The sequence below is a fragment of the Chiloscyllium punctatum genome, chromosome 9, assembly GCF_047496795.1.
Source record: "Chiloscyllium punctatum isolate Juve2018m chromosome 9, sChiPun1.3, whole genome shotgun sequence".
NCBI lineage: Eukaryota > Metazoa > Chordata > Chondrichthyes > Orectolobiformes > Hemiscylliidae > Chiloscyllium > Chiloscyllium punctatum.
In genome coordinates this window covers 78,241,948-78,269,185 of record NC_092747.1, presented here as the reverse complement: position 1 = coordinate 78,269,185, position 27,238 = coordinate 78,241,948, and the positions used below count along the sequence as shown (strand labels likewise).

The 27,238-nt window shown below is 40.1% G+C and overlaps 1 protein-coding gene across 4 annotated transcripts in view; it reads right to left on the bottom strand.

Annotated features, from left to right (window-relative positions):
• maml2 (mastermind like transcriptional coactivator 2) overlaps window positions 1-27,238 on the bottom strand; it is a 440,629-nt gene that overhangs the window by 17,458 nt on the left and 395,933 nt on the right. The window lies entirely within an intron of this gene.

Below are 27,238 nucleotides of genomic sequence, written 5' to 3'. Positions count from 1 at the left end.
AATAAAAATTAAGATCAATTTCAAAATTATTGATAATTGTAAAATTAATCAACATAATGAACAATCAAACTCTTGCCAGAATGTAGACCCAAAGGGACATTTATGCACATGTCCAACCAGCATTCTAACTTAAACAGAAAGTTCTCAATTCTTTGAAATTTGTTCTTTCATAGAAGTTGGTTATTGATGGCAGGATCAAAATTTGTTGTCTATTCCAAATTGTTCTTGAAAATTTCAGGCTTTTGTTAAGAGTGAGCAATATTGCTATGGTTCTGGATCACATGTAAGACATATGGTTGGCAGGATAGCAGACCTTAAAAGATATTGGTGAACCAGATCAGTTCTTAAAACAATCAATAAATCAACAATTGTCATTGTCAACTACTTTCATATTACAGAATTATTGAGGGAATTTAAACTTCATTAGATGCCATGGTGAGATTTGAACCCTTATCCTAACAGTATGATCCTTTGCCTCCAGATCATCAGTCCAAAGACATTACGACTACAGCACCATTTTTCAGTAAGCTGCTAACGTAACTCTTACAAACAAAAATCAATGCTCTTGTAAAGTAAAAGATACACATCACGGACGGATAGGAAGCAGATTCATGAACTATAATTCTCCATATGGCATGATATAACTCTTGGTTGAATTTTCTTGAGGACAGATAATGAATGCAAATACTCTGTCTAACTTTTATGCTTGGAGGTGGCAGTTTTGAGGGCACATTTTAATGTTCACAGCAGAGGTGATGAATGGATGCATCTTGACTGAGTGATAACAATTCTGACATCAGTGCTTCAATCAGGATCAGCCTTATGCTCCCAGCCACCTCAATGTTGGAAATATATTTGGTTAGAAAATAATGGCTGGAATGGCAAGCAATCCACTGTGGAACGGCACGGTGGCTCAGTGATTAGCACTGCTGCCTCACCACGGCAGGAACCCAGGTTTGATTCCAGCCTCAGGTGATTGTCTGTGTGGAGTTTGTACATTCTCCTCATGTCTGCATGGGTTTCCTCCCATAGTCCAAAGATGTGCAGGTCAGTTGAATTGGCCATTCTAAATTGCCCATAGTGTTAGGTGCATTTGTCAGAGGGAAATGGGTCTGGGTGGATTACTCCTTAGAAGGTCGGTGTGGACTTGTTGGGTCAAAGGGCCTGTTTCCACATTAGATTAGATTACTTACAGTGTGGAAACAGGCCCTCTGGCCCAACAAGTCCACACCAACCCGCCGAAGCGCAACCCACACTGTAGGGAATCTAAAAAAAAATAGGAGGCAAAAGAATGTAAAAATAGAGGACCTGTCTCTTATCTCTACCTCAGGTCCCACTGCTGAAAATCATGCATACTTATTTTTATATTTATATTCATGCAAATATTCTGTCTAACTTTTATGCTTGGAGGTGCTTTTGAGGGCACATTTCAATGACCACAGCAGAGGTGATGAATAGATGCACCTTGAATGAATGATAACAATTCTGACATCAGTGCTTCAACTTTGCCAAGTCTCAGTCTACCTTATAAAACAACAACGTCTAAAACATATTTATGGAAGCTCAATAAATAATTCTCCTGTGGTGCTGCCTATGGATAAAAATGAATAAGGTAATAAATAAGGATGTAAGTAAAATTGTGCCCCCACATAATGTACTTATATAGTGTAAGTACCTGTATTATGAGCTATTCACCCATCTGTTAAATATTGGTTAGGCCATTGTTGGAATATTGTGTGCAATTCTGGTCTCCTTCCTATTGGAAAGACGTTGCAAAACTTGAAAGGGTTCAGAAAAGATTTACCAGGATGTTGCCAGGGTTGGAGGATTTAAGCTATAGGGAGATGCTGAACAGGCTGGGGCTGTTTTCGCTGGAGCATCAAAGGTTGAGGGGTGACCTTATAGAGGTTTACAAATTCATGAGAGGCATTGATAGAATAAATAGACAAAATCTTTTCTCTAGGGTTGGGGAGTACAGAACTAGAGGTTTAGGATGAGAGGGGAAAGATGTAAAAGAGACCTAAGGGGCAACTATTTCACCCAGAGGGTGGTACATGTATGGTTTGAGCTGCCAGAGGAAGTGGTGGAGACTGGTACAATTGCAACATTTAAAAGGCATTTGGATGGGTCTATGAATAGGAAGGGTTTGAAGGCATATGGGCCGGGTGCTGGCGGATGAGACTAGATTGTGTTGGGATATCTGGTCGGCATGGACGGGTTGGACCAAAGTGTCTGTTTCTATGTTGTACATCTCTATGACTCTAAATACTGATTTTAGATTTCTTTCAGATGTTGTGAAACATGTTTTTGGTCTTTTGCATATCCTAATGAGAAATAATACTCCCTTGATATGTTTGATGATGCCTCCTCCATGCTGCTGCATAGCAGTATGGTCCTGCAACAACTTGAAAGTTCCCATCTCCCCATGTACTCTGTCAAATCCCCTAACATTCTTATATGTTTCAGTAAGGTCTCCTCTATTCTATATCCTAAGGTCCCCTTTCATTCTTCTAAACTCCAACGAATACAAGTGCAACTAGCACATCATCTCCTCAAAAGAAAATCACATCATACTCAGAATCAACGAAGTGAAACTCATGAGGGGCCATGGAGATTGGAATGAAAACTAGAAGGTGCTATAGAGAATGGTTGGGGGCATTAGGTATCATGGAGGATAAGAGGAGCTGTGGGAGATAAGGTGACATTGGTTGATATGGATAGTACAAAGGGAATGTGTAGAGAGTGAGGGGTTGTGAAAACATTTCTTTTGTTTTGTAGTCCTTTGAAAGAGGATAATGTTCTGAATCATTGTATCACACCCGGTAGTCCTGTGGCTGCCTCCAAAATCCTTTCAGGTCTGCCAGTCTGACTCCCCATTACAACCCCAGAAAATCTAATAGATCTATCAGCCTCCTTGCACACAATCCAACTAGCTACTTCCAGGAGTGACGCTCCACACATGACTGCTGTTTGTAATATTTACCCTCCAAAGCACACCTATATCAACAATGTTTTTAAAATCAATATTACAGGTAAGTTTCAAGGATTTTCACTTGTCCCTTTTTAAAGAAGCCCTTACAATACACCCTTTTTTTCTTTAAATTCCTAACTAGAAGCCTCCACAGGACCAGTATCCCATCACCAAGTCACCCTTTATTTATACATGCACAGTATGTGACACTGATCCAGTTCCCTCAGAGCCTGTTCTCAGAGTGAACAGAACCTCTGACACTCTGGTTTATGTCTGTCAACCAGGGGTCCCTGATTGGACAAGGTTAAAAGACTCAATCAGGGAACTCACATTCTATGCAGTCCACCTGGCCGACCTGTTTACAATAATGACATACATTTTAACTTCTTTCCCTTTTCTGCCAGTTCTTTCTGAGCGAACGTTACCCACAGAGATCAGGCACTAACTCCATACCCAGCCCCTGCCTAGGCTGTGGACTCTCCTGCAACTCCTCAACCTTTCCTGGGGTTTCCTTCACTACTTCACTAATGCTTAGCTTCTTTTACTGTATTTTTCCCAGAATGCCTTTCCTTAATGACTAGCACTGTGACTTTACGTGTCCCACGTTCTGGCAGTGAAAATACCTTTTCCCAGTGCCCTTCTGAAACCACCAGCACTGTAATTTTCTGTGTTCCCCTCCATTACAGTGAAGAGACCTGTGACCTTTCACTTGCCTTTCACTCTCATGGGCTTCTTTTTTATCCTATGGTAAACTATTCTCAGTGTGCTCTCCTTTTTGTTTTGTTTTGTAGGTTCTCCCCTTCTCCCAATTTCTATCCCTCACAGGATGAAATTCTTGCCGGAAGCTAAACTATGCCTCATGCACCAATTCATATTAATCTTCCATTTCTACTGCTCTTCTCATTTCTTGAACTTTCTGTTCATCCACATGAATTCCTATGAAAAACTGGCCCCGAGACCAAGCAGATGCTATAACAAAGGATGAACGGACATTGCACAACAATCACCAGGTAGAGGTGTTCCCTCCCAGTCGGGGAACATTTCAGCAGTCAGGGACATTTGGCCTCGGTCCTTCAGGTGACCATCCTCCAAGGCGGACTTCCGGACAGGCAACAACACAAAGCAGAAGCTGATAGCCAAGTTCAGTACCCAAGGGGATGGCCTCATTCAGTACCTTGGGTTCATGTCACACTACAGGTGGTCCCACTACACTATCACACACACACACACACACACACACACTCAAGCAGTCAACGCAGTCAGTGAATCCATATAATATTTATAAATTCCACTTTGGAAATAGAACCAATCAAATTCAAGATTGGTCTGACTCACACTTTTAAGGCATTGTCTGAGCAGAGATGTCAACTTTTGTTATAAAACCGTCAATTATCTTGAGAATGTGACTTAAAAGATTTTCTGGGATTTACATATTAAAGAACTGAAACCAGCAAATCCATTCTAAAAGATGAATGAATTAATAATCTAGGTTTGCTCAGTATCATTATATCACTGTGATATTTTGATATAAATTCTATGTTTCATGGTCCTGCTTCACAATCATCTGATGAAGAAGCAGTGCTTTGAAAGCTAATGCTTCCAAGTCAACCTATTGGACTATAACCTGTTGTGTGATTTTTAACTTAAGTATATATGACATAATTCTAGAAGACTACAGACAATGTTTCTGGAATCTAAGGAGGGACCCTGGTCAAACATACATTGAGTTTGAAAGGATCAAACAAAGTGTGAAGGATATAGCAATTGGGGAAAAGGAAAGTATTTAGGTGGTAAGGGAAAGATAGATCGCTTTGAAGATAATAAAGATATTTTATTACAGGGTAAAAATGAAAAAGCTCACATGTTTTCACTGCAATAAAATAGGCCACATGAAGTAACAGAAACCAAAAGAGAAAATGCTGGAAAATCTCAGCAGGTCTGGCAGCATCTGTAAGGAAAGAAAAGAGCTGACGTTTCGAGTCTAACTGACCCTTTGCCAAAGCTTTTCTCTCTTCCACCACATGAAGTAACAGTATTGGTAGCTTTGAAAAAGCACTGGGAAGATGATTGTCGGAAAACAGGGTAAGCCAATGAATTTTGTTAAAGTGGTAAAGGAAAGCACAGTGGAGACTTAAAAGTCTGCACCAGAATGTACAATCTTGTCAGAGGTTGCAAAGGAAGTGCCAGATCTTCTTCAAACATTTACTGGTGAAGGCATGGTTTACTTACAGATGCCAGGAGGAGCAGGTAAAGAAGTTACAGTTCTAAGAGATATAACATTTTGATCTTTGATGTTGAGAGATGAGGAGATAGGTAATTGAGAAGGACTCTTGCCAGAAAAAGTGCTAGTATATGGAATTGCTGGTGAGACGAGAAGTGCTCCATTACATAAAGTGTGGTTAGAGAATCTGATGAAAAGTAGAAAAGTGGTGGAAAGAGTATCAGAGGACCTCTTGGCTTCAGGAATACATTTGTCCTTGGATAACGATATAACTGGATCACAAGTAGGAGTGCTGCCTATTGTGGTTGAAAGGACAGTAGAAAATTAGGCAACTGCTGTATTACAGGAAGTATATCCTGGGATTTTTCCTGATCATGCGATAACAAGATCACAAAGCAATCAGTTGAAACAAGACCAGAAATCAAAGAATAAAGAATAGAGGACAAAATGGATATTTTTAGTTCAAAGAAATTAACTGAGTTACAACAGAAAGATGAAAAACTGAAGCAATTGTATCAAAAAGGGTACACAGAAGAGGAATCTGAGCATATTCCCCAATGCTCCCCATTATAAAAATTATGTCTTGATGAAGACCATCGTTGCAAATGATTTTCATCAAAAGCATTTTTTCTCTCATTGTCACATAAATAATTTGACTGAAGCCATTATCCCATCACTAAGTCATCCTTTCTTTGCATGTGCATTGTACTTAACAGTGTCTAGCTTTTTCAGAGCCAACTCTCAGAGCGAACAGAACCTCTGAGACTGCTGTTTATATCTGTCAGTCAGGGCTCCCTGATTTGACCAGGTTAAGAGCCCCCATCAGGGAACTCACATTCAATGAAATTCACCTTACTGACCTTGTTACACTCACTACACAACCCCAACTATTTTTGAAACAAGGGAGAATGATTTGAAATTAAATTTAAATTTTGCAGAAATATTTTGCTGAATTATTCTGAAAAAAGGGGTCTACTTTTTGATACCAATTATAATTTAGCACCTAATGGTTCTGATGCTTCATAGAATTCTGAGCCAGTCCTTGTGGTTTCAAAATTGCTTAGCCTTAACTACCATTTTCCTCACAACTTGGTCAAATAATTGTATGTTTTGCTAGAAATAAGAGACACTTTTATTGTTCTGACAAATGTAAATTGATGATCCTGCTATGCTTTTATTATAGCACTTCAGTATTTTAGATATTTCATATTCTCATGAATCTTTTTAGCATCCACATCCAGTTGCAACCAAATATTATTATTCTGTTGTCAATCTTAGGAGACAGCCACTGTTAAAGTGTACAAAATTAAAAGTCATATACAACACCAGGTTATAGTCCAACACGTTTAGTTGGAAGCACTAGCTTTCGGAGTGCTGCTCCTTTGGTTGTAGCATATAAGATTGTAAGACACAGAATTTATAGCAAGTATTTATATTGAAATAGACCTGGATTGCTTGTTAAGATTAGATTTCCTACAGTGTGGAAACATGCCATTCAGACCAACCAGTCCACACTGACTGTCCAAAGAGAAACCCACCCGGTCCCATTTCCCTCTGACTAATGCACCACTATGGGCAATATAGCACCTTTGGACTGTGGGATGAAACCGGAGCACCTGGAGGAAACCCACACAGACACTTGCAGACACAGGGAAAATGTGCAACTCCACACAGACAGCTGCCTGAGGCTGGAATTGAACCTGGGACCCTGGTGCTGTGAGGCAGCAGCACTAACCACTGAGCCACTGTGCCACCCCTCAGCTCTCATCTTTTAGAATGAACATGTTGGTTTCAGTTCTTTCATAGCTCAGTTGCAGAACTTGTTTGATGTTACATTCTCAAGTGAACTTTAACAATTTGTGTCATGTCGGCTCAGATAACGCATTGAAGGTGTGAGGTTCAACAGAAAGGCAACCTTTTTAATCTCTAAGGGGCCCTACTCTCTCTCTCTCTAGTTGTTTTCTTGCTCTTTATGTTCTTGTAGAATTTCTTTGGATTATACTTAACTTTTTCGGCCAAGACTATCTCATATCTTCTCTTTGCCTTCCTGACCTCCCTCTTAAGAATGCCTCTACACTCTTTATACCATTCAAGAGATACTTTTGAACTCAGTTGTCTATATCTAATATGACTTTCTTTATTCTTGACGAGAACTTCAATAACTTTATTCATCCATTGTTTTCTAATCCTACCAGCCTTACCATTCACTCCAATGAGAACATAACAACTCTGATATCTTGTTACCACAGTTTTGAAAGCCTCCCACTTGTGAGACATCCCATTACCTGCAAACAATCTATTCCCAATCAACTTTTGAAAGCTCTTGTCTCTTACTATTAAACGTTGACTTTCTCCAATTAAACGTGTTAACTTTTATGGAAGGCTTATACTTTTCCATAGCACTGCTATGTCACTGTGCCAGAGATCCGGGTTTGATTCCAGCCTTGGCCAACTATTTGTGTGGAGTGTGCACATTCTACTTGTATCTGTGAGGGTTTCACTCAGGTGCTCCAGTTTCCTCCCACAGTTCAAACATGTGCATTTAGGTAGATTGGCCATCTAAATTGCCCCTAGGTATATGCAGGGTAGTGGATTAGTCATGGTAAATGCATGGTTACATGGATAAAATCTGTTTGATTAGCTTGCTTTCCCTCCATGGATGTTGATGGGCCAACTGTGATTGCCAGCATTTTTCATTTTCAGTTCAGATTCCAGCAGCTGCGGCAATTTGCTGCGCCATTTAATCATACTCTGTTTTTATGAGCCAGCCGATCTTCTATTCATGCTGATATGTCAACTTCTACACCGTGAGCTTTCATTTTTGTCTATTATCTTTGATGTGGTAGATGCCTTCTTGAAACCCAAGTGCAGTACAACTACAGGCTCCCAGATAATTTATGTATCACACCCACATATAAGCCTTTACTACCAGTTAGTTTGCAACAAGTAACTGCAAAGAAGTTGAAAAAAATTAAAATACATGCATGCCCTTCTAAAAAGCCATGCTGAATCTCCTTTATTACCTTGTGTTGTTCAAATATCTAGCAATGACATCTTTAATGATCGATTCTAACACCTTTCCCATGACAGATGTTAAACTAAATGTCTCACCATTTTCTATTTTCTGCTTCCTTCCCTTCTTGATTAGAGTGGTAATATTTGCTATGTTCTAGGCTGAGAAATTTTTCATGAACCTCAGGAAGTTTGGAAAAGATTGGTTATCCCATAATTGTTTGATTGGTAACAGATACTTTTCTATCAGCAATGACAGGGCCTGTGTATTAATATATGTAAATGCTAGTATGCATAAGTGCTTGGAGATCATTTGCTAATCAGCATACTCTTCTCATACAACTATCTTGTCCTCATTTACATTGATATTCTTGTGAATATGAGTGTGCCAGAAACTTTGACAAAATATATTTATATCATTCATTTTTTTTGATTAAGTTTATTTCTGATAATAAACCAATTATTCATTGTTGCCTAAGAAAACCTGGCTGATTTGTTTTAATACTGAATTTAATACAGTTTAAGACCCATCATATAAAATCATAGAATTCTAACAAGGAAGTCATGACAATGTTTTGCCAAAATAGACTGCAAAATGAAATACTTTGGAGGAAAAAAAATGCGTACATTAGGAGTATATGTCCATGAATTAAACAAACAAAGGAAGTGTTTTTTACTAACAGGAGTCTAGGACTTGGGACATAGTTTAATCATTAAAGTTTTACAAATGAAATTAAGAAATATTGCATACAAAGGGTGGTAAAATTTGAAGTTATTTTCTACGAATTAACACTGGATCAACTTTCAAACAGAGAGTGATAGATTTTGGTTACACATAGTTATTAACGAACGTGGAGTAAACATGGGTACTTAAGTTAATCGCACGTTAGCAATGATCTCACTTAATGAAGAAGAGGCTTGAAGGCTAAATAGCTCAGTCTTGTTGCTACATTCTTACATTTGTTCACCTAAGCCTGCAGTGAAAACTGTGAAATACAGCATTCAATTGTTTTGGGAGGAGTTCACACATTCATTTTCTGAGGTAGTGAGAACTCACATAGAACAGCAGACTATTAAAACTGCAAAGGTAGCAGCAGAAATGGCAGATGATTATGAGTAGGTTATAAATCAAAATTTGGCTTCCATCATCACTTTCAATCTGTGAGCGACAGAAACTGGGGACAACAGAAATCCTCAGGTGGTAAGGAAAAGGAGATCTCATTGAAGATAGTAAAGATGGTTTGCCACAGGGTAAAATGGAAACCCATGAGGGGAAATGAGAACTAAAACAGCTCAAGTATTTTCACTGTAATAAAGTAGGTGACATGAACTTCAGTGCTGGTGGTTAAGAAAAACCACTGAGAAGACAGATCTGTCAATAAGCTGGGAACTATTAATCTAATTGTGCATGAAGAACAGAGAGGAAATGCTGTTCCAATTAAGCAACAGTCTTATAGACTTAACCATCTAAAGTTGGCACAGGTTCAAAAAGAAATTGAAAGCATGCTTAAAGATAATATAATAAAAGTGAGTTGCAGTGAATGGAGATCACCCATGATTGTATGTGGACTATCGCAAAATCAATATAGCTCCAAAATGTGATTCATGTCCTATTCCATGTTTAGAAGACTGTATGAAGGAGGTGGGACAAGCAACTTCTATTTCTAACAAAAACAGAAAATTAACAAATGCCTACCTTTCTCCTCCTGAGGCTTCCCCAGCACCATTGTTGACAAGGTCCTCAAATGGGTCTGACCCATCTCCTGCACTTTGGCCTTCACACCCTCTATTCCCTCTTGCAATAGCAATAGGGTGGTCCTTGTCTTTACGTGCCATCCCACCGGCAGCCACATCCAAAAAATCATTACCTGCTATTTCTGCCACCACCAGCAAGATGCCACCATCAGACAGATGTTCTCCTCCCTTCCATTGTCCATCTTCCGCAGGGAACATTCCCTCCAGGTCACCCTGGGTCACTTTTCTTCACTCTCTATCCGCACCCCTGGCACCTTTCCCAGCTGTAACATTTGCTCATTTACCACCTCTCTCCTCAGTATCTAAGGGCCCAGACATTCCTTCCAGGTGAAGCAATGCTTTACCTACACTTCGCACAATCCAGTTTACAGCATTCGCTGATCACAACACAGTCTCCTCTACACTGGGGAAATGAATCGTAGACTGGGTGAATGCTTCACAGAACTACTATGTTCTTCCTGTAAAGATGACCTAAGCGTCCAGTTGTCTGCCTGTTCCCTGGCCAATATCTCTGTCTTAGCCTTGCTGCAGTGCTCCAGTGAAACACAAAGTAAGCTGGGAGAACAGCTGGTCATTTTCTGTTCAGTGACCCTGCAGTCTTCTGGACTCAATATCAGGGTCAATAACTATAGGGCTTGAACTCTCCTATATCTTAGCCCCCACCCCACACACCAGGCCTTGTGATCATATAAGCTGCTATTACACACAACCCACTGTTAGCCACTAACTATCTCTATTTAACAACTATTCACCCTCCTAGCCAGATCGTCATCCACTTCTTTGTCTGTCCAACTCTTCTTCTCTCTCTTTGGGCTGTATTCCCATCTATTGTTTATGCCTTACTCCTTCTCCCCATCCTATCTTCTACATGAAAACCAACAGTTTCCCAAGTTACCATCAGTTCTGAGGAAGGGTTGATGAAGGTTGTGAACCCCAAAAAGTAAAATTTTCTGTTTCATTGGTTTATCCTAGAGCTTACAGACAGTGTGACAGAAAAGAAAAGGTGCCCTATTGGAATGATTCTCTATGTATTTGACTGCATGCCTGTCCACTGGCAGGCAGCGACCAGAGATCACAGCAGGGGTCTGGCTGCCCCTGAACCACCAAAGCCATCTGGAGACACATGTATATTTCGCTCCCAGCCAAACCTTTTGAATAGGACTGTCAGCCCTGATCAGACATCCCATTAACTATCTCCTGTTTCCATTCACATACTTCCTTGCCAGTTAACAAGAGTATGTGAAGACTAACCACATTACTGATACTAAAATCTATTATCTAGCCCTTTATCAATTAGCATGAGATTGAGAATGGTACAGTCACAAGTTTCTGTGAACGGTTTAATATTATCACAGGAAGGCAGCGATCTCCAGCTATTGTGAGAGTGAAAAACACATATTGTTAATGAGATTTGTTTTCCACCCTGTGATATCAGAATCCTTTGCATCAACTAATACTCAAACAAGATACAAAAAATGCTATTTACTTTCATGTTCAGAGATTCATCGGGGTGTGCCTCCACAAGACTTCCAGACTCCTTGGGGGCATTCGGGATCTCTCTCGTGGTTTTCAGAAATAAAATGTCTGGGATCTGAAGCTGGTGTCGTCTGAAATTTATTTTAACAGGCTCACCAGATTCAAAATGTTAACCCTGATTTATCTGCACAAATGCTGCCAGACTTGCAATTTTCCAGCAATTTCTGTTTTTGATTCTGATTTACAGCATCTACAGTTGTTTTGCTTAAAACTTATATTTCTAAGTTGGACTTAATGCAGATTGTACTGGCAGATACCTTTATCCAAAACAGTGAAGGAAATTTCAGCTTTTGCGACACCAAATGGATTGTACCAATTTCAAGTCATTGGATTTGTTGTTGGTCTGTTTGCTGGCCTGGTAGGTTTGTTTGCGGACATTTCATCCCCTTACTAGATGATACCATCAGTGCTGTGTTTCCTCCTGTAAAGCGCTGCTATACTGTTCCACTTTGAATTTATGTGGTTCTGTTTGAACTGTTTGTGATTGGTACCGGTTCCAGTTTTCCATTGTAGCAGTTTGTATATTGGGTCGGAGTCAATGTTTGTTGATAGAGTCCGAGGATGAGTACCATGCTTCCAGGGATTCTCTTGATGATCTTTGTTCAGCCTCTCCTTGTATCGTTGTGTTATCCCAGTCAAACATATCATTCATGTTGTCCATATGTATGGATACCAGGGAGAGTTGGTCAGTCAGATAGAGTTTAATTTAGATAAATGTGAGGTGCTGCATTTTGGAAAAGCAAATCATTGTAGAACTTACACAATTAATGGTAAGGTCCTGGGGAATGTTGCTGAACAAAGAGACCTTGGCGTGCAAGTTCCTAGATACTTGAAAGTAGAGTCGCAAGTCGATAGAATAGTGAAGAAGGTGTTTGGTATGCTTTCCATTATTGATCATAGTGTTGAGTATAGGAGTTGGGAGGTCATGTTGCGGTTGTACAGGACATTGGTTAGGCCACTTTTGGACTGTTGTATGCAATTCAGGTCTCTTTCCTATCGCAAGGACGTTATGAAACTTGAAAAGGTTCAGAAAAGATTTACAAGGATGTTGCCAGGGTTGGAGGAATTAAGCTATAGGGAGAGGCTGAATAGGCTGGGGCTGTTTTTCCTGGAGTGTTGAACATTTATAAAATCATGAGGGGCGTGGATAGGATAAATAGACAAGGTTTTTTCCCTGGGGTGGGGGAGTCCAGAATTAGAGGATGAGAGGGTAAAGATATAAAAGTGACCAAAGGGGCAACGTTTCCATGCAGAGAGTGGTGCGTGTACAGAATGAACTGCCAGAGAAAATGGTGGAGGCTAGTACAATTTAAAAGGCATCTGGATGGGTATATGAATAGGAAGGGATTAGAGGGATGTGGGGCAACTGCTGGCAAATGGGACTAGATTAGTTAGGATATTTGGTCGGCATGGACGAGTTGGACCGAAGTGTTTGTTTCCCTGCTGTATATCTCTATGACTCTATGTTGTTTAGTTGCTATTTGGTGTTCATGGGTGCTGTTTGCTAGCTGTCTGCCTGTTTGCCCTACATGGTGCTTAGTGCAGTCATTGCATGGGATTACATTTGTTCTGCACATAGTGGGTATCAGGGGCTTTATTCTGGTGAGCCACTGTCTGAGTGTGCCTGTCTATTTGTGTGCTGTCAACATCCCTAGTGGTTGAAGCCGTATAGTTGTCAGTTCTGAAATGTTTTTAGTGTATTGGACAGTAGCCAGGGCCTTGGAGTTGTCTCCTTGGTGTTGTTTGTCTGCCAGACATCTGTGGACAGAGTTGTGGGGGTATCCTTTTTTAGCAAAGTTTTTGTTCATGTGAGCTGCATTAGAACTTGTTCAAAAGGGCAGCAACACACTTCAGCATCTCAGAACTGCAAAGAGAAGGACAACAGGAGGCAACACAGCACTGATGATGTCACCTAGAAAGGGGATGAAACATGTTATGGACTAAGCCAGAACACTCAAAACATTCGTAAGCAGACAGCACAGATCATAACTTTGCAATTTGTTTTGGTAAGTGTACAGTGAAAATTACCCAGATTAAGTAAGTTACGTTGACTACTCGATTTTAAAACAGACAAAAATCTATTCACAAAATTACACAATGAAACACAAAGAACAGAATAAAGAGCCCCTACAGAACTCAGCTTATCCAACCAGACTTAACTATGTTGTTCCGAATACACACAATAATCCCAATAAGCAAACTCCCTTTAAAAACCATCATGAATGGAACACATGCCTACAGGTTGAAGTTGAAGGGCAGAAAGGGAGAAAGAGACAGAGAGAGAGAGTTTTCACACAGTTTTCTGTTGAACTTCCAACCAGTTCAAGACTGAACTAAAAACTGCTCAGCTCAGCTAGAGAGCTGACCACTCCCCTTTCTTTGTACATGTCACGTCTAAAACATGACCACTTTGGCCTAAAGTCTCATCTATTTACATATAAACAAAAGGCCTCTCAAAATCCTTTTCATTTTGGTACCAAATCAGACTGATTGGAGCTCGGCCCAATTTATTACCTGCCTGAAATAAAAATCAAGGACAGAGTATCCTGGAACCAAGGAACAGCTTTTAGCTAAAAATAAAGGGACTAGCATTGTGACAAGCATCTACCAACAATCCTACCAGCTTGGCAAACTGGTACTGTACAACAACAAATCCAACCAACTCCTGAGCTTTGATATGAAAAATGCGTCAGTCACATTATAAAGACATTATAATATAGTTTCAGGATTACCCAAATGTGTGTTGTATATCTGGCGATTTTTATTCACACATGGAAGGAACATTTGGAGCATTATCAGAATTGTTCAATTGATTTAGGAGGCAGGCTTGATGGTAAACCTGGCGAAGAGTAAGTGCTTAAATCATGTTCTAATACTCAGCCATGAGAAAAGTACACTCCCACCCCTGTTTGCCTTAAGAAGTAATGACAGTTTGTACATTGCATTGTACAAGCAAAGGTCTGATATTCTGATAATTAAAACCAAAACTGAAACACCCAGAAAAGATCGTCTTGCCTCGTAATCTGATAAAAGAAATGTGAACAGTGGTATGACCTACCGCTTACCCCAAACTGTTATAAAGGAGTGGTTAAATGAAATGTATCCTTTCACTCTCTCCATAATTAACAAGTAACAATTTATTTATCTAACTGTAACAGCAAACAATCTAGCAGAATTACGAACACAGAATAAATCTCTTCTAACTACTATCTATTCCCTTACTAAAATAAATTCAAATAGGTATGCTGTTTCGACACATAAAGGTCCCACATATAAAGATCCAATTCATAAGAACAATAAATTGAAACTTAGTTTCTCAAATTTCATACAAAATGGATCCTTCTGAAATTTCTGTATCTTCTTCTGTCATCTTCCTCTTTCCAAAATGCCTTCTCAGTCATTTTCTAGTATCAAGAATATTCCTTAAAATGTGCCTATGCCTATAGATGGTACTTTTTGAGACCATGGAGATTCCTTGTGAGAACCCGGGTTTTTTTTTCCCAGATGGCAGGTTTGCTTTCTGTTCAGATGGTAGGTGGCTCGCTCTGTCTAATGTTCCAATATCCATTCTTTTATACACGTGATTACATGTTAATTTCTATACAGTCGGATTGATTCAAGGTAGTCAAAACAAAAACAGATTTGAGTTTAATTGGTCCTTAGTCTCCAAGTGCCCTTTTAAGCTAATTGGCTGAATTTAAAACTGTGGTCTAGGTGAAAATGCTGTTTAGGCCTGTTAACTGAAAAATCTCTTGATACACTTGTTTCAATTTTGGGGGTCTTTGCACAATGTTTGCAAACTTCCAAGCACAGACAAAGCACAATCTCTTAATGGACCACGTACCGCTTTTCAATTCATTTTACAATTCTACGATTTTTACACACCAACTTCATAACAATTCTTGAAGCCCAAGATGGACTTCTGTCCATTAAAATGAGAAAATTGCAATATATTGAGCAAATACCAGACAGTTTTCCCTTGTTACACAAATGCATCAGGACTCAACATACAGCAAGTAATCATGAATGCTAATATAATGTTGTTTTATTGTGAGTGGAACTGAATGGAAATGAAGAGGGTTTATGCTTCAGTTATACAAGGCATTTGTGTCACTACATCTGGTGTACTATGGACTGTAATGGTCACTGTACTTAGAGGGTTGATGAGGTGTTGGAAGCAGCTCAGAGAAGCCTCACTAAATAAATACCTGGAATGAGCGGATTGCCTTATGAACAAAGACTAGTCAGGCTAGGCCTGTACACTCTAGAGTTTGGAAGAGTCAAAGATGACTCAATTGAAACATATCGCATCCTGAGGAGAAGTGACTGTGTGGATGTACAAAGGCTGTTCCTCATGTGGGAGAATCAAGAAGTATGGGCCCTGGTTTAAAAGCAAGGGGTTCCCCATTTAACACAGAGATGAGGAATGTTTTTCCCTCAGAGGATTGACAGTCTTTGGAATTCCCTTCTTCAAAAGGCAGTAAATGCATTTGTTTTAAACATTTTTAAGGCAGAGACAGATAAGATTCTTGATTTCCAAGGAAATGAAAGATTATCTGCAAAATGTACAGTTGAAGTTGAAATCAGGTCAGCCAAGCCCTTATTGAATGGTGGAGAAGGCTCGAAAGGTTGAGTGGCCTGTTCTTGTTCCTTGTGTTCATGTGGGCTAAACAGTGCATCAGACTGCTGTCACCAGATGGTAACATGTGGCCAACCAAAATTAGCTCTGTCATTTCTTACTAAAGCTCCAACCTGGACATCAGGGAAGTGAATCATATGTTGACAAGGAAAAACAATTCAGGAAATGAAGTAAAGATCTACTACATGTTCTTTTAAAGTAAAAATTCTTATTTCAATTTTTGTTCTTTTATTCCACATTCATGCTGGAAGTGGAATGCTTTTCCATTCTGACCACTGAGTGTCAGTATTCAGCACATCTATACTGGTTTTCCATTGCCAAGTACATATTAATATTTTTCTGTTCCAACAATGACAAACACTTTTCCCAAACTGCTTTTTGCATCTAACAGTGAATGACAGTAGGAAGAATAGTCACAGTTAATAGGGAGGAAATCCTCCCTTGCTGTATCTGATTCCACTTCAAAACATCACTTCCTAACACAATTGTATACATTTTCCATTTCTTAACCTGTCAGCCTTGTAGGACCTCTGAGCTTTCCAACTGGTGTTGATTGTGAATAGGATACTTCTGTGAGTCAACGTACACAAAGAAAGTGATTACAACAATCTGAATAAATTGCACAGTGATATTTACAGACAGCAGAAAGCCTTTATCAACCTAAAGGCCATTTACATTCAAGGTTTTTTTAAAACTCTGGTTTTGGCGCTGACACATGGTTTTCCTATCAAATGACTAAACTAAGCCCTTACATCCTTCCCACTTTTGGAAAACAAGACCCTGAAAACAGGAATGTCATAATGACTGCATTAGCTGCCTCGGAGTTAAAAGTAAGAAACGTTGGAAATGATCAGTCAATCAGGATCGGTAGACAGGTTCATTACTTTCCATTGAGAGATTGCTGACCAGAAACATTTACTTTATTTGTCTCTCCTCAGATACTGCCTTATTGCTGAGCATTTCCAGCATCCAAAGCATTTTGCTTTTGTGAACATTGGGGCGGCATGGTGGCTCAGTGGTTAGTACTGCTGCTTCACAGCACCAGGGTCTCAGGTTTGATTCCAGCCTCGGCCGACTGTCTGTGCGGAGACTGCATGTTCTCCTCGTGTCTGTGTGGATTTTCTCCGGGTGCTCCAGTTTCCTCCCACGGTCCAAAAATGTGCAGGTTAGGTGAATGGGCCATGCTAAATTGCCCATAGTGTTAGGTGCATTAGTCAGAGGGAAATGGGTCTGGGTGGGTTACTCTTTGGAGGGTCGGTATGGACTGGTTGGGCCGAAGGGCCTGTTCCCACACTGTAGGGAATCTAATCCTGTGCTCAAGTCCTGAACTAGAAGTGAACCACAACCTTTAAAGTTCAAGTGTTACCAACTACCTTGAGGCAATGTTTGACAGCATAGACATTAGTATCCAAACTCCTCTTAATTATGAAAATATTGTGTGAAAAATTAACAATTAGGATGTATTTTTTAAAAGCTGAACAGAAAAAAAAACTAGGAATGGACTTTGAAAAGTGCATTGTATGATTCTTTAATTTTGTTTTATTTGTGGTGGAATGAAGCTTTAAATGTAAATTATCCAGTTCACAGAAATCTGGGCCTCTTGCTAGACATTTGTATCATCGATAGTCACAGATGAGGTGCCAGAAGACTGGGGGTTGCCTAATGTGGTGCCACTGTTTAAGAAGGGTGGTAAGGACAAGCCAGGGGACTATAGACCAGTGAGCCTGACGTCGGTGGTGGGCAAGTTGTTGGAGGGAATCCTGAGGGACAGGATGTACATGTTTTTGGAAAGGCAAGAACTGATTAGCCATAGTCAACTTGGCCTTTGTGTGTGGGAAATCATGTCTCACAAATTGATTGAGTTTTTTGAGGAGGTAACAAAGAGGATTGATGAGGGCAGAGAAGTAGATGTGATCTATATGAACTTCAGTAAGGTGTTCGACAAGGTTCCCCATGATCTAATCATGATGAGCAAGGTTAGATCTCATGGAATACAGGAAGAACTAGCCATTTGGATACAGAACTGGCTCAAAGGTGGTGGTGGAGGGTTGTTTTTCAGATTGGAGGCCTGTGACCAGTAGAGTGCCACAAGGATCGGTGCTGGGTCCACTATGTTTTGTCATTTACATAAATGATTTGGATGCGAGCATAAGAGGTACAGTTAGTAAGTTTAGGAGGTGTAGTGGACAACGAAGAGGATTACCTCAGATTACAACAGAATCTTGACTAGATGGGCCAATGGGTTAAAACATGGCAGGTGGAGTTTAATTCAGATAAATGCGCGGTGCTGCATTTTGGGAAAGCAAATCTTAGCAGGACTTATACACTTAATGGTAAGGTCCTAGGAAGTGTTGCTGAACAAAGAGGAATGCAGGTCCATAGCTCCTTAAAAGTGGAGTCACAGGTAGATAGGATAGTGAAGAAGGCGTTTGGTAAGCTTTACTTTTTTGGCAGAGTATTGAGTACAGGAGTTGGGAGGTCATGTTGCGGCTGTACAGGACATTGGTTAGGCTACTGTTGGAATATTGCATGCAATTCTGGTCTCCTTCCTATCGGAAAGACGTTGTGAAACTTGAAAGGATTCAGAAAAGATTTACAAACATATTGCCAGGTATGGAGGATTTGAGCTATAGGGAAAGGCTGAACAGGCTGGGCACTGTTTTCCCTGGAGCGTTGGAGGCTAAGGGGTGACCTTATAGAGGTTTACAAAATTATGAGGGGCATGGATAGGGTAAATATCCAAAGTTTTTTCCCTGGGGTCGGGGAGTCCAGAACTAGAGGGCATAGGTTTAGGGTGAGAGATGAAAGTTATAAAAGAGACCTAAGGGGCAACTTTTTCACACAGAGGGTGGTACATGTATGGAATGAGCTGCCAGAGGAAGTGGTGGAGGCTCGTACTATTGCAACATTTAAAAGGCATTTGGATGGGTATATGAATAGGAGGGGTTTGAGGGATATGGGCTGGGTGCTGGCAGGTGGGACTAGATTGGGTTGTGATATCTGGTCGGCATGGATGGGTTCGACTGAAGGGTCTGTTTCCATGCTGTACATCTCTATGACTATTTGCTGGGAGAGTAATTGTGCATTTACCAGCACTACAGCAATACCACATACTACTCAGTAATTAGTATGGACAACACTGTTCAGTCCACGAATGTTTAAATAAACTGTAGCTATCATTTGAAATGTAGCCACGATTGCAGTAATAAGAACATTACCTTTGTAAGTCTGCACACTAATGCTGGAAACCATGTGCATTACTGAATTATTCCACCAACAACATTCTGAAACCAACACATTAAGTTTGGGCTCAGAGTAATTGCAGAGACCAAAGGTCCCTTACAATCTCATAGCAACAGCCAAACAAAATGCCTTACCACTAGTTTGCTACCAGAATCAGGTCTTTAACAGAACCAACAGTTGACAGTGATTAATAATTAAATCTCTCCTCGCTCCCAAATCTTTTTGTACATGTCCTTGAACTCATTGGAAACCCACAAGCCTGCTTTGCTTCCATTTTCAAAACTAGATCCTGGCATGCAGTAGTAACTTTGACTTATTTCATTTTATCTTCCTTTTGAAAATACCAGTGCAATGCAGATTATTTTCTTTGTCATGGACCAGACTAAACCCCTCAAACATATAAAGGAGACAGATGGGATCCTAATTTTTATCTTATTTAGAGACAAGTGCAACGCGCAGCATTTCAGACGCAATTTGATTGGTCAAACTACTGGGCTTTAGGTAAAATTTACTTCATTTTTACAACACAGTTAAAATACAAAAATAAATCGGCATAACTTTATTGAAATACTTAATAAATAATACATTATTTAACTATTAATCATAAACCCTTGGTGAAGGCAGGTTCGTCAAGACAGATTTTACTCACTCGCTATCTCCTCTAGGCAAGAAGGAAATACTGAAAGAATGAATCTTGCAGCAAAGTAAGAACTCAAGATTTTGTATCAGCAGAGAAAGAATGATGTTCAACTTCAAAACCCCCAACTTCAACAACTGAAAGCAAAACTAAAATCCTAAGTCTGTGTCAGCCTGACTCCAATTGCTCATACATCTTTTGTCTAACTTTTAAAAATTACACTGCTTTCCATGAAGCATTCATTTCGGCACTTGGTTGACAAGATTCCTTTACACAACAAATCTCTCTTAAAGGTACATATCATCACACTTTAGAATGCTGGAGTAAGGAATTGGTGGCAATAGTTAGCAATAATTGATGATGTAAATAAAGTGGCATGAGGTAAATTCTTTGAAAAGGGCACACCCTGGTGTTTGGTTCTAATTTTAAAGCCTTAAACTGAAGACTTATGTTGCTTTTGCATTAAACCTGTTTTATTTAGTAGAACAAGATGTCAGGCAGTAGGATGCTCCAGCCAAAGCACACCCCCTCTGCTTGATCTTCTTTTCTTCCTCTTTTTCTTTTTCTTGGTGCTTTCTTTCCTCTTTTTCTCTCTTCAATTCTCGGCCTCTGGCAATGAAACCTGGCTTCTGGTGAGCAAAGATTCCTGGCCTCTGGCGACGATTCCTAGTCTCCAGTGATAACTTCCAGCCTGATGCAGTGGCATCCAATAGCAGCTTTCCAACCTTGCACAGCGGCCTCCTAGTGTGGTGTGGTGTCCTCCAGGCCTGGTGTAGCTGCCTCCTGCAGCGGACTCCTAGCTTGGCATGGACTTCTTGGCCTCCTGGCATTGGGATGGTAACATCCCAAACATGCACACCAGCTTCCTGACGTGACATGATGTGGTGTGGAAACCTTCTGGCCTAGTGTAGCAATCTCTCGCTATTGCAATGGTGACCTCCCAAACAAGTGGAGCGGCCTCCCGGTGTGGCAACGTCCTGATCTGTCGCAGCGGCCTCCTGGCTTGGTTTGGTAACCTCCCACAGTGGCTTCCTACTGTGGGGCCTTCCGGCACATTGTGCAACTAGGACTGGAAGCTAGGTGCTGGTTTGGTCTGTAACTCTATTCCTCTATTGTCTTAAAACCTTGTAATTAAAGAAACTGTGCCTATGGTTACATTGTTTTAGATGAGATAGACAGAAAGGTACAAGAGATGAAGGAGTTGTAGAACTAATCAGAGAGAATGTCACATCTGCACTCAGACAGGACATAGTACAGTGCTCATCACTAAGGCAATATGGATAAAGCTCAAAGATAAGATGGCTGCAATCGCTGTCTATGGGCACCCCAACAGCCACTGAGACATTAAGGAACAAATATGTAGGCGGATTATGGAAAAATGCAACAGCAACAGGGTTGTCATAGTGGGTGACTTTAACTTTCCTAATATTGACTGGAACTCCCTCACAGTACGAGGCTTAGATGGGGCAGAATTTGTTAAGTGCATCCAAGACGATTTCTTGAAACAGTATGTGGATAGTCCAACTAAAGGACAGATCATACTGAACATTGAATTGGCTAATGAGCCTGGCCACATGCCTGACCTTTCAGTGGTGGAGCATTTTGTAAACAGTGATCACAACTGCTAAGTTTTGAGATAGCTATGAATAAGGATAAGTCTGGACCTTGCTGGAAGGTATTAAACTGGGGGAGGACATATTATGTCAGTATTAGGCAGGATCCAAGGAGTGCTAAATGGGAGGAGCTGTTATTGGGCAAGTACAGATTTGTTCAGGGCTGGCATGTTCCAGTAAGGGGGATCAAGGAACAAGGAAAGGACCCTTGGATATTGAGGAAGGTTGTGAATTTAGTCAAAAGGAAAAAAAGCAGATATAAGGTTTAGAAAGCTAAAACTGAACAGAGTTCTTGAAGAGTACAAAGAAAGCAGGAAGGAACTCAAGCTGGGAATTAGGAGGGTAAGAAGGAGCCATGAAATGGCCTTGGCACAAAGAGTTAAAGAGAATTTCAAGGCGTTCTATACATACATTAAAAGAAAAGAGGATAACCAGGGAAAAGGTAGGACCATTCAAGAATAACGTTCAGTACCTTCCATCAATACTCACCCAGGAGAAGGACATGGAGGATAGTGACATTAGTGTGGAGCTGCTAACATACTAGTGCATTCTGAAATCAAGAAAGAAATTATGTGGGTCTCTTGAAGAGTATTAAAATGGACATGTCCCCAGGGCCTAATGGTATCTACCACAGGTTGCTGAGAGAGAATATTGCTGGGGTGATGATCAAAATCTGTGTATCCTCACTAGCTAATGGAGAGGTGTCAGAGTACTGGCAAGTAATTCACATTATTCCTCTGTTCAAGAAGGGAAACAGGGATGATCTAAGAAACTAGAGACCCGGGTGTTTCAAATCAGTAGTCGGGAAGTTATTGAGACAGAATTCTTTGGGATAAGATTTACATGCATCTGGAAGAACATGACCTAATTAGGGACAGTAAGCATGGTTTTGTGCAGGGCAGGTCATGCTTTACTAATTTGATTGAATTTTTTGACAAGGTGACAAATGGAATCGATGAGGGTAGAGTGGTGGATGCTGACGACATGGACTTTAGTAAGGCCTTCAACAAGGTTCCTCATGGCAAGCCAATCCAGAAGATTCAGATGAATGGGAACCATGGTGATTTGGCCGCTTGGATTCAAATTGGCTTGCCCCTAGAAGGCAGTGAGTAGTGGTGGAAGGCTGTTTATCAGGCTGGAGATTCATGACTAGTGGTGCTCCACAAGGATCCATACTGGGACCTTTGTTGTTTGTGACATATTTAAATGATTTGAATGAAAGTTTAGTAAGGTTAGTAAGTTTGCAGATGTGACAAAGATCGATGGAGGTGTGGATAGTATTGAGGTTGTCAAAGAATACAGTAGGATATAAGATTAGTTGCAGATATGGGTGGAGAACTGGCTGATGGAGTTTAATCTGGTTAATTGTGAGGTGCTGCACTTCAGGAGATCAATTGTTCAGGAAAAGTATACAGTTAATGGCCGGACTCTGAACAGCATTGATGTACAGTGAGATCTTGGAGTTCGAGTCGGTAACTCCCTGAAAGGGACCACAAAAGTAGATAGGGTAGTGAAGAAGATGCATTGCATGTTTGCATTTATTGATTGGGGAATTGAGTTCATGAGTCAGAATGTCATGTTGCAACTTTCTAAGCCTTTGGTTAGGCCACACTTTGAGTATTGTGTTCCATCTTGTCGCAACATTACAAGAAGGATGTGAAGGCTTTGGAGAGGATGCAGAAGAGGTTTACCAGGATGCTGCCTGGTTTAGTGGGTACAAGGAGAGGCTAGAAAAACTCAGGTTGTTTTGTCTGGAGTGGCAGAAGCTAAAAGAAGACTTGATAGAAGTCTATAAAATTCTGAGATGCAAAATTAGGTTTGATGGTCAGAATATTTTTCCCAGAGTTGAAATGTCTAATATTACGAGGCATGCATTTAAGGTGAGAGGGGAAAAGTTCAAAGGAGATGTAAGTGGCAAGATTTTTACACAGTGAGTGGTGGGAGTCTGGAAAGCACTGCCAGGACGGTGGTGAAGGTGTGATAAGGGAGCTTAGGGACTTTTAGATAAGCACTTCAATGTGCAAAAATGCAAGGATATGGACCAAGGACAGGCAGAAGGAATTAGTTTCATTTGGTGTGACGTTTGGCACAACATTGTGGGCTGAATAGCCTGTTCCTGTGCTTTACTGTTCTATGTTCTAACAGCTGAGGACAGGCATGGAATTGGTGACAATACTGTGGAGATTGTTATGAGTGCCATTGGCAGTGGCTTAGGACTTCCTTATATTTAGATTAGGTTCCCTACAGAGTGGAAACAGGCCCTTTAGCCCAACAAGTCCACACCAACCCTCTGAAGAGTAACTCTCCCAGACATATTGCCCAACATTTACCCCTGACTAATGCATCTAACACTATGGGCAATTTAGCATAGCCAATTCACCTGACCTGCATATCTTTGGCTTGTGGGAGGAAATCGGAGCACCCAGAGGGAACCCACGCAGACAGTCACCCGAGGTTGGAATTGAACCCAGGTCCCTGGCGCTGTGAGGCAGCAGTGCTAACCACTAAGCCACTGTGCTGTGCTAACAGGAAACAAGAAATTTGGAAATCCATTTTACACTGCTGCAAATATTACTGTTGGATGGATGTTTGAACAAGCTCGAGTATGTAAAAGGCTCATGGATGTCTGATACTGGCTCAAGAAAACTACTCTCATGTCTTTTAGCTTTTTGTTGATTGACAAAGGCTGAATTCCTGCAGGGCAGACCAGGTGTTGTATAATTTGCCTTTTAACTCTGACAGCACTCAGTATTGCTGACTTGGTGAAAACTGATTTAAAGCCCCCAGATAAGGACAGGCAGCTGGAAGATTCAGTTGAACTCAAAACCTCAACTGGAGTTAAGTATCTGGGGATGGGACTGCAATAGTCAACCAAAATACCTTCACTTTGGGCACTCAAACATTTTTTTTTATTTTGCTGAGAGGGCCATCCTTGCTGTGGAAAAGTAATGCTGGCAGTCTAATTCATAATTATGACACTTGATTTCTGTAGTAGAACTGACAATGAAAAACTTGTGTACTTGAATATGAATGTCCAATATGCAATTCCAAATTTAACCAATCTCAGTATTTTGTCCAGGAGCTACAGTTTGTGTTAAATGAACTAAGTCTGTTTAAATTTCAGCTGCAGAAAATAAAACTTTATAATACAGAAACATATGAAAGACTTTATTTTCTTTCTGGCAGTGAGATTCTTTTGCTCTGACCTATTGATTACAGACCTCTGCAGTTTTAATGCGATGCTCATTCATTTGTCAAAGTATAATGTTACAGTCTACAGCTTTTTATAACAATTCCCACACAGCTTGATCCTTGGCTCAAATACACAGATCACCTCGCTGCCATGTCAGCAATATTTATCCAGAGATCCTGGAGTATAAACAAAATACAACTTGAATTATCATCACTTGGTAGTAAAGAACATGAGCATTGCTGAAAATGAATACATTTTATCAAAGCTTTTCATCCTATATTCATCTGTACAAACTGATGCAGCAGATCTCATTTTGATGTTACATAATGGGCCAACACATACTGAAGAACAACATTTCAATCCCTGGTCTGTCAAAGAAGAATAATCAGTTCTAGTAACAGGGATAATGCTAAATCAGTAGAAATCCTCTAATACAAAATGACTGATGATAAGTAACACAGACTAAGGATAAGTCACCAATAACACTGCCACAGAAGATGAACGAAGACATCCAACCTACTCACTAAGTTGAAGTAAAATGTTTACTTTATTGCAGATTATCAGCAGATTAAGAGTTCAAAAAAACCAAGATGATCTGCATGTGGCTCCATGAAAACCAGACTAATGCCTACAGATTCAAGATAAGATCTAGAAGCATAAAACATCTGGTTGAGAGCTCTAGGATACAATGAGGAAAAAAGTACTTGTTTCAACATAACAGCCATTTTGCATGATAGACATTCATAAGATTCCCCACATGATGTTGTGGGCCAACTATGTGTGTTAGCAGGGAAGAGTTCCTCTGCAAAGGGAATTCAGGAGCTAAAGGTCCTGTAGAAATGTAAAGGAATAATGTCCTTTGCAAAGAACTTCAAAGTAATAAAACATCCTCCAGTGAAGAAATAATTTACAGATAATCAGGACCAGGGTCAATGGTCCTCAAGCCAAATACCTACCAGTCTTTTGGATGTGAAGGGTGTACTGGAAAAACTGGGGAAGTACCAGTCAAAATTCATCAAGTCAGAAATTTGGTGACAGAAGGGCTGGTAGTAAATATAAAAAAGTTATATATTTGAATGCGTAAATTAACCATGAGTAAAAGAGCTTAGGGAGAGATGTTATAAAATGAAATGGTTTGAGAAAGTTAATGCCAGAGAAAATTTAAGCTCCACCCAGTCTGATAATGTCACACAGTCTGAGGGGAGAATTGATGTACCTAGTTCGAGATCCCATTGGGATCAGACAAGTCATCACTGGCTTCATCAACCTTCTGTGATTTTTGTTGCCTGGATAAAAATAATGAAAGTTTAAAGAAAATGAGAAAAAAAACACCTTAAATGTCAGTCATGATAATGGCACTGACTTCCTGTTATAAAAAAGCTGTGAATGAACTTATATTAATCTGTAACAAACTAAGATGTGAAATAGAGGTTAGACATCTACATAGTTTATTAGTGAGACTTCGAAAAGTTCAAGTGCATTGCTAAATCGTTATTTCAAATGATCTAAGAACTGATATTTTTCTAAAACCAGCCATTTTTCGCTCGCACAACCACTGATTATGTTTGCTTCATCTCATTAAAATCATTCCTGATCCTTTACAAAAACAGGCTGGGTTTGTGCTGCAGCTGAAATCCATTCTTCCTGGGACTTGTGCCAGATACACATACTGGTCCAAATACCTGTTGCATGTTGGGACATTCCTCCCACAAACAGAGATTTGTCTTTTTTTATGCAACAGTAATTGGCAACTAATCATACCAATTTCAGTTCTCATTTTCCCTTCTTTTTGCATGTATTCACAAAAGGCATATAGCATAGAAAGAAAGAGACAGAATGTTTAGGGAAAGAAAAATTGTACCAAATAGAAAGGGCTAAAAGATGGACTTAAGCTCAACTGAAGACTTATTAAGTGATATTACATAGATTTCAGAGGTAACATTTTGTACCAAGGCCACTAACATTGTTGCATGCACTATCAGCCATCTGAGAAATGAATGGTACCTATAGCTTTTTTTATAAGGTTACATATTCTTCTGTCATTACAGTATCTAGCTATCTTATATGTCAAAAATGCCACCTTTTGTTATATCATATTATTTGGCCAATAAATCATGGAAGTTACTCACTTGTAGAGCTCAACCACAAGTGAACATAAGCAAGAACCCAGGCTGATTCAACCCACTGGTATTCTCACTCTGCAGACAATTTCTGTTTTTGTTTCTGATTTCTAGCATCCACAGTTTGGCATTCCCTTCTCAAAGGTTCAAGCAGGTAATAAGCCCGCTTCCTGTTACTGCTACATAGCAAAGTTCTAGTTTTATTCCTAAAGGACACCTTTACTAAAAGGTAAACCTTATCTTCTACTGCAGTATTCCACCCAAATAGAATTTCTGGAATTATATAAGATATTGACAG